The following is a 9,062-nucleotide window of genomic DNA, read 5'->3' as shown; positions in this document are numbered from 1 at the left end:
GCCACGTAAACACGCGTCGGGTGCGCCTACGCATGAAAACGACGAACGCGCTACACATCTTGGGTATCGCCGCGCACGCCGGAGTGAGAGCAATAATTCTAGGGCCAGTATTTTGGGGTATCTCTAAATTGATGACCTATGGGGGCTTTTAAAGTGTCTTTTATTGATTTTTTGGGGTACTGCATTTTTGCGCCGTTTCACGGTCGCACGCAATCTGTAAAATGTTGGGTATCGTTTTACTCGTTGTAACCTCATCTTTTATATTTCATTAAAAAAATGGGTAATTTGTTGTGTTTTGGGGCATTTAATTAAATTTGTCACTAAATTTTGGGGTTTAATAAGGAGTTGCGCTAATATTGCGCAACATAAAAAATTTCAACTACCACCATTTTATTCTATAGGGTCTTGGCATTCAGAAAATATATAATGTTGAGGGGTTTTACGTCATTTTCAGGCCTAAAATGTGGAATATAACATGGGTGCAAAAATGGAAAAAAGGGCCTCAGTCATGAAGGGGTTAATCTTATTCAAACTATATTCCTCCCTAAACTGCTGTATGTTGTCCAGGCCTTCCCAGTAGTCCCTCCATGCTCTTTGTTCTTTCCCGTATAGATTCTTTGATCTCTACCTTTATTTGGAATAATGCTCAACTTAGGATAGCAAAATCTTCCTTGCAAGCTGTACGTTGACATGGGGCGCTGTCCAGTCCTATTTTTTTTAAATTTCTTCTAGTGCCCTAACTTAGCTGTGTCTATTATTGAATTTAATTTACCCATCTACCTGTCTTATGGTGGCCGAAGGACTTGATGATTTGCATAGATCTGTACTGCCTAGAAGGGATAGATTGTCCCTGGTGGATATGCCTTTTAGTGTTTGGAACACTTCTATGGGGAATCTTTCTGTCTTTGGTTGTCTTCTAGAACTCAGGACTGCTTCTACCCCTTATAAACCTAAGGAAATACAGTGGGGCAAAAAAGTATTTATTTAGTCAGCCACCAATTGTGCAAGTTCTCCCACTTAAAAAGATGAGAGAGGCCTGTAATTGGCATCATAGGTAGACCTCAACTATGAGAGACAAAATGAGAAAACAAATCCAGACAAATCACATTGGCTGATTTGGAACGAATTTATTTGCAAATTATGGTGGAAAATAAGTATTTGGTCACCTACAAACAAGCAAGAGTTCTGGCTCTCACAGACCTGTACCTTCTTCTTTAAGAGGCTCCTCTGTCCTGCACTCATTACCTGTATCAATGGCACCTGTTTGAACTTGTTATCAGTATAAAAGACACCTGTCCACAACCTCAAACAGTCACACTCCAAACTCCACTATGGTGAAGACCAAAGAGCTGTCGAAGGATACCATAATTTGCAAATAAATTCGTTCCAAATCAGCCAATGTGATTTGTCTGGATTTGTTTTCTCATTTTGTCTCTCATAGTTGAGGTCTACCTATGATGCCAATTACAGGCCTCTCTCATCTTTTTAAGTGGGAGAACTTGCACAATTGGTGGCTGACTAAATACTTTTTTGCCCCACTGTATAAAAGTATTCTGAATGATCCTATAAGCTTTTAAAACTGATGTCAAAAGCAAGCTGCATTTGTCCATTAACACAAGCCCAAAACTCACTGACACAGGCCCTTACAATATATCACTTGCCTCTCTCACTGCCACTGCTACTTTCTCCCTTGGGTGGCAGCTCTTCCAGGGTTCTCAAGCAGATTTTTGGCCAATGACTTAATAGCTGTGTGCCTCTTAATGGGGCTGCAACTATTTAAAGGATCCACATTCCAGCATCTGGTGCCAAAACAATGGTTGTGTTTAAATTTGTGCTCCTTCCCTGTGCACTTGTTTCCAGCCTATAACTTCATTGGACTGGTACTTCCAATGTACCAGCCTCAGCTTTTTGCTTGGGTTTGCTTTTCTTCCACCTGCCCCAACCCTTGGCATCTTTACCGATTCTTCTTCGCCTCTGCAATCTTCCATTCTGCTCCAGTGTGCTTCACAGTCCACGCTCCCCGCTCCACAGAATTTTTCCTGTCTGTGCTGCTACAACTAGGACACCCCAGTTATCAGTGGCCTCTACCAGTGTGGGTTAGCTCCAAACCTCCCTAATGGGGTCCCTGGTGGAACATTGCACCCTGGGGGGATCCCATGGTACCTGCTCATAAGTGAGTTCCCTCTAGACATGTGCACTGCCAAAAAATTTGTTTAGTTTCGTTTGGATTCGGATTTGTATTATTTCGTTTTTCGGGATTCAGGTGTGAAAGTCAATTCGGATTCGGACGAAATTCGTTAGCGGTAGTTCGTTTTCGTTTCTTATTCGTTTCGTGCATTCGTTCGTTTGCAGCAAAGTGACATTTGAGGGGGAAAAAATGTTTTTCTCCTTCTCTAATGTCACTTTGCTCCAACAAACGAAACGAACGTTCGAACGAACTACCGCTAACGAATTTCGGAAACGGAAATTCGGATTCGTTTGCATTCGTTATATCTGTAATTCGGAATTCGGATACATCCAAATGTCCGAATTTCCGAAAATTCGTCCGAATTTCGATTCGGAACTAAATGAATCGCACATATCTAGTTCCCTCTATTCGTTAGATTTTCATGATTTTTTTTTATTTATTATTATTATTATTATTGCTGCCTTATAGTTAACTTCTCACATGTATAGTTTTTCACAGTTCTGTGTTACATTCGTTGTTATGAAATGTTTTCTACAAACATCTATTGTCTACAAAATAGTTCTTGTTTCCTTGGGGCCACTTTTCTTGTTATTGTGAGATGTTTGGGCATTGAGTGTCTATGCCACCTGCCCATTTAATACTAAGATCTGAAGGTATCATAACCTTAATAGGAAATACTCATTGTTTTATACTACCGTAGGGTCTGATTCTCATTTACCAGTGATAAAACGCTAGTGACGAGTCAAGTATTTTTGTATGAAGGAGTCCTGTGTGACCAGTCTACAGAGTGGTTAAAGATGCTGCTGTGAAAAATGAATGGCTTAAATAATTTCAGTGTTTTGAAACCACTGATGTGTACTGAGGATTCAATAACAAAGAAAATCATATTTATTTTTACTGTCAACTACATAATTTTGACACCACTGGGAATGTTTTGTAATAATATTTCTCTGCATTACAGCAATCAGAAAGAAAGTGGATAGGAACTAGGCTTTTAAATCTGAACTCCAGGCAGATATAAAAGACACACATTAATGCAGGTCAATATTCATTATTACCTCCTTGATTGTATGTGTTTAATGCAAGCAGTGCGAGTACCTAAATTTGACATCATATCAGCCTCTTGCAGTCCCTAGACCGCAAAGCTCAGACTGCTGGAGCGAGATGCAACACAAAAGCTAAGCAGTTGTTCTGCAGAGCAAACAGCTGGGTAATTTTATATAATATAGGGGGGGGCGAAAAAAAATGTTCTGCCCCGGGCGCCCATAACTCTGGTTACGCCACTGAGCAGAGTGATGGAGAGATGAGGACATTAGTGTGTCCTTTATCCTTTCACTGTCTGTTCACAGGTGTGAGAGGGGAGGAGACCTGTGAGTGTTACTGAACTGTAGCAGATTTAAAAAAAACAGATCTCTTGCACTGCCAGACGAGGGCGGCTGTGTGTCTGGTAAAGCAGCACGGAGCTGTACGTGCCAATCGTTTCTCGTGTGAATGAGCCCATACTCTGAGAACACTCACACTAGCCCATGCACTAAAGCACTCCGTTTTAGCAGATGGGCTAGTGCGTTGTGGCAGCTTCAATAGTGTGTGTTCTATTGCACACTGCCGGAGCTGTCACTGTTTACATTTTTTTTTTACTTTATGCAGAATGCACAAGGTGTAAACTCCATTCAGCTGCCTGCACGGCAGAGTAGTGACCTGTGGTGTCATGCAGTGTGCTTGCATTAAAATGCGTGTTTGTATTTTGATGTGGTGCACTGCCCACTGCATTGGGGTGTGAATGGGACAATTGTTTTCTATGTGTCCTTGTGGTGACCTGTGTTGATCCGGTGTGATACAACACAGGTCACCACTGTATGTGTGAATGTGCTTGCTGCTGGTCATCATGGCTTCAGTATACACAGCATATTTTCATATTATGCCAAACTAATTCCCCAAAGCACCCTTGATCACTGATGCAACGGCATAATCTCCCTCTTTGCTCCATCATTGGTGTGCACACGGTAGGTAATTTACTCCAAGACATGCTGATAACGTGCACTAAGCTGAGCATGCATGGCTCAATGTACATAAAGAAGAAAACCTTGACTAAATTCCTTATCACCAAGCCTCAGGCGGATCTCTGACTCTATGTTGATGAAGTGTAATATCAAAGCTATTAGCACTAACAAACTTAAACTATAAATAATACAGATACAGATCATAAATATGGAATCCTAATGAGATTAAATTTTTTCCAGTGGACAGGATACCACAGGGTCTTGCATCATCTATGTGTAAGAGTAATCCATAGATGTCACTATTCACTCTCACAGGTAACTAAGAACAAAGTTTTCTACATGCCAAATATACAAATGACTATACGTAGTTGCAATATAATTGTAAGCAGGTCAAAACAATGACATAATAGTAGCCCAATTAGGACCATCTGTTATAAAATTAGATAAAGTTTTATCTAACAAATTGTTACTCTTTTCAATAAATCAGAATGCAAATAGTGGTGAAAGGTCCAGGGTGAAGTTACAGGGAAACTGGAAAGTAAGCAGAAACAGGATCATATGAATCAGAGCATAGGACCAGGAAAACCAAACAACACATAGGCAGCTCTCTGTGCTCAAACTGAGGCTTATAAAGGCTGTAACCTTAATTGACAAGTGGCAGGTGTGAAGATTGTTATCGATAGTAAATGTACTCCTGTGACCCAAAAGAGAACTATAGCCAAAAAAAAAGGTTTGGCTATAGTTCTCTTTGAGAGTAGAAACACCAAAAATAATACAATAAAAATAGTCCATGAAAAGATAAAAAAAATGGTTTTGCTGCAATACTTCCCTTCAATCCAGAGTTGTCCTCAATACTTATTTTGTGCGACAAGGTTTCCTCTGCTTTTTGGGTTCAATAACATCCAGCATTATTCAACCCACTTCCTGTGCCCAGACCATCATGTACCTGCCCCCAGTCTTTGCCTGAACAGTGAAGGATGAGCAGTACGGCAATGAGCTCATCTATGTGTTACTGTGTTGTATCCTTCAATCAGCATGTTCCTTGGCAGCTCCTTTCCTGCTTCTTCCTCTCCTACTCTGAGCTCTGCTGTATAGGGACACCAAAAGACTGATAACAAGTCGAATCTAGGTACTTGAAATGCTTGCATTACAAAAAAATATAGAAATATATAGAAATACAAATATGTAAAGTTATATATATTTTATTACAGTAGAATGTTTAAATTAGTTGAACCTTCTTTTGGTCCTGTCCGCTGATCAGAGAGTTCTGGGAAAAGGTGGCTGATATCTGCAAAAGATTGACTGGCATTGGTCTAGGGTCCGACCCCGCTGAATACTTACTGCACCTGGCTCCTACGCCATTACGTCGATACAAGAAGTCTCTGTTAGTAAGGTATGCATCCCGCTATACTGGAAGCGCACATCAGCACCCCCAATCTCACTGTGGCTGTCGAGGATTGGGCATATTTATAGAATGGAGGATCTCTTGGCCTCTGCTAACCACAGGGTTTCCCAATTTAACCGTACCTGGTACTACTGGACGGAATTCACTGCGTCCCGAGATTACTTAGCCTTAATGGGAGAGGAATAGTGTAAAGTCCAGTTGAGTCTCGCAACGGCAACTGACCCTCTGGGGGCGGAGATGTATGAACGCACTTGCTCAGGATACACCAGTGACTGAGAGTCAACGGCCAGGAATCCATACTGGGTAAAAAGTTGGTTGGCTGTCTCTGATTCCGCACTGGCAAATAAATAGATGTATCTCTTGCATCTGTCTTTCTACCTTCCGGCTCCTTCCTTCCCCTCCCCTTCTCTTTCTTCTCTATCCCCTGACCCAGTGCTACAAGGTATGCAAATACAATTTTGTGCTCTTGTTAATCCAGGTTGACATTAGCCAGCTTGGATAGAGTTATCTAAGAAAGTGCTGATATACGAGATTGTAGAATACACACTCATAAACTCAGATCTATACTACCGCTGCCTGTTTCAAGCTATATTTTGATGTATGTTCTATACACATGTTTTTCTATTGTATTGAAAAAATCTATAAATAAAGAATTTAACTAAATAAAGAATAAAAAAAAAAAAAAGTTAAACCTTTTTTCTTTCCCGGGTCATTGCTGTAGAATATTTGTCTGTAATTTTAATACTTCACATGTACATTGTTGCACAGATTGTCATTCTTACATTCATTGTTACAAAGTGTTTTCCACAAAAACTTGTTGTCTACAAAACAATAGATGTTTCCCTTAGCTATATTTGATGTATGTTCTATACACATGTTTTTCTATTGTATTGAAAAAATCTATAAATAAAGAATTTAACTAAATAAAGAATAAAAAAAAAAAAAAGTTGAACCTTTTTTCTTTCCCGGGTCATTGCTGTAGAATATTTGTCTGTAATTTTAATACTTCACATGTACATTGTTGCACAGATTGTCATTCTTACATTCATTGTTACAAAGTGTTTTCCACAAAAACTTGTTGTCTACAAAACAATAGATGTTTCCCTGGGGCAACAGGTCTTGTTATAGCAGGAGACTTTGGCACTTAAGTTGAGAAGTCTAAGCCACCTGTTCATATAATATAGATTGAATTCATCATGCACATAGCAGAAAATAAAACTAGCCATTGTTGTATGCAGCCTCGGGCTCAATCTCACTTAGCAATGAGAGAATGCTGGGCATAAGTTCAAGTTTATTCATAAGGGATCCCATGTGACCAATGTAAACCGTGGATATTTGAGCAGCGCAGTTGCAATACTTACTGGCCTGAGGAATTTCTTGTGACCACGAAAGATATGAAATTTGCTTTTACTGGGTATTCAATAACAGCCAAGAAAGCGATATTCAGATCTGCTACAGTCTAGATCATTTTGACATCTTTTACAATAGTTTGTGATGAAAGCGATCGTACCCAAGTAGGAATCTCTGACAGTATGTGGCATATGTATCCAAGGAGGTTTCTGTGACCCACTTAGAAGTGCACCTCAGCAGTGTTCCTCCTATGAATTTAAATAAGAAAGGCGTAGAGTGCATGTTGTAAATTACGCTGCTGAACATAACCACTACTTCTAGTAGAAAATACCAAATTCTTGCTACCCTTACATTATATGTATTTGGTGTTGATGGAGCTGATTAATTAGAATGAGCCAGGTTCTTTTTAATCAATTACGGGGTTAGTCAAAAAAGGGTGAAGAGTTTGGAGAAGGCAGGAGAAGTGAACAATCTAGGACAACATAGTTGAATTGGAGAATGTTTCCAAATCAGATATGTTGTCCTAGATTGTTCACTTCTTCTGCCTTCTCCAAGCTCTTCTTCCTTTTGTGAATAACCCTGTCATTCTTTGAGGTACTTATTGCTTATTGCCATATGTAACCCAAGGCCAATCCTGAAAACCCAATCCTTCTTAAACTCCTCTGCCTAGTAGAGAGCACTAAAGTCTTAGTTACCTATCTATAAAAGCTTATTTTAGTAGAGTCAACCTTATGTTGCTTCCATAGTGGTGAGCTTTCAGACCCAGAGCCATTTGGGATAATTTGAATTAACACTACAAGTAGACTTATATGTTTTTTAGATAACCGGAGTTTTGAACGCACATTGTGTATCAGGTGGATGCCGGCTCAGTTCAGCCTACAGAGCTATTTAGCAGAGTGTTTTGGTTTTTTTTGCACTCCGCTTGGATGTGACAAACTGCAGGGTGAAATTTACTAATCCAAAGTGTGGAAGGAAAGAGCAATCATAAATCGATTGCCCTTATCAGTTGTGGGTACAGGGCTTTGGAGGCAACTGGGGGTATTCTGACTCCGATCGTTGTGATAGCGATATATCCCTTGCTGAGACCTCTATGCCTGGCCTGTATAAGCAGATATACTCACTGCGGACAATCCTTGTCAGATAGCTGATGTGTCACTGGTGTCACTCCCACTCCACACAAATTGACTGTAACAATTTGTGTGGAGTGGGAGTGACACCAGTTGAGCAGCCCACAGGACATTGGGAGAGAGACTTGCCTCTATGTCATGTGTGGTGTAGTGGAGAGGCAGGAGTTAAAAATGCATGTGATATGCTGTTTTCATCCTAGCCTGAGGCCAGAGCAGCAGTGCTGTGAGTGAAAGCCAAAAGGTTGGATGTGCCTGTATTTCTGGGATAAAGAACCCCTGTGAGGGTAATCACATAGTTTTGTGAATGTTCATTTAATAAAAGTGGGCAAGGAAGCCCTTAAAAGAAGTGATAAGCGAGTGGACTCCGTCCTTAATGTGCTACCGTTGAAAGCTAATCTCACAATATATATATATATATATACATATAAATCAAACTCCTTCTGCGCTAATATCTGCCCAGCTACAGCTGCCCACACTATTGTGAATATCTCACTCAGAATTACTCAGAATTACTATACATAGTGTGTTGCTAAAGTGTACACTCTATTTCTCTTAATCTATTTCTCTTCCTAAATAAACAAATCACGAAACACCAACTGTGCAAAATGGAAGTTCTGTGCAAAGTAATAAATTAAGTCCCCAAAGAGGGAATCCACAGTTCTATCTCCACAGTCCGAAATAAAACAGACACAAAGCATGTTCATCCTTGTACTTTGATCCTTTCCACATGTGAAAACCACTATCCGCCATCCCTCACTCGGTCCAATGATGATGGGCATTCCCCACCAACCCCCCTCCACCTATATGCAGCACCCTCTCCAGTCCTTCAGCTTGTGGGAAACAGCCAGAACACAGCCAGGAAAGGCACTCAATGCTACCGCTGCCCTTCCACCGCAGTGCTCACCGCTCCCTAAGAAGTTTTTGTATTCACCGCTCCCTAAAAAGTAAGGCTATTACAGATTTTTTTGTTAATGTTTTAGTGCTTCAGTCTT

Source organism: Nanorana parkeri, unplaced genomic scaffold (assembly GCF_000935625.1).
Source record: "Nanorana parkeri isolate BGI_ZX_2015 unplaced genomic scaffold, ASM93562v1 scaffold716, whole genome shotgun sequence".
NCBI lineage: Eukaryota > Metazoa > Chordata > Amphibia > Anura > Dicroglossidae > Nanorana > Nanorana parkeri.
The sequence above is the reverse complement of the archived record's forward strand: the minus strand, read 5'-3'. Positions refer to the sequence as shown.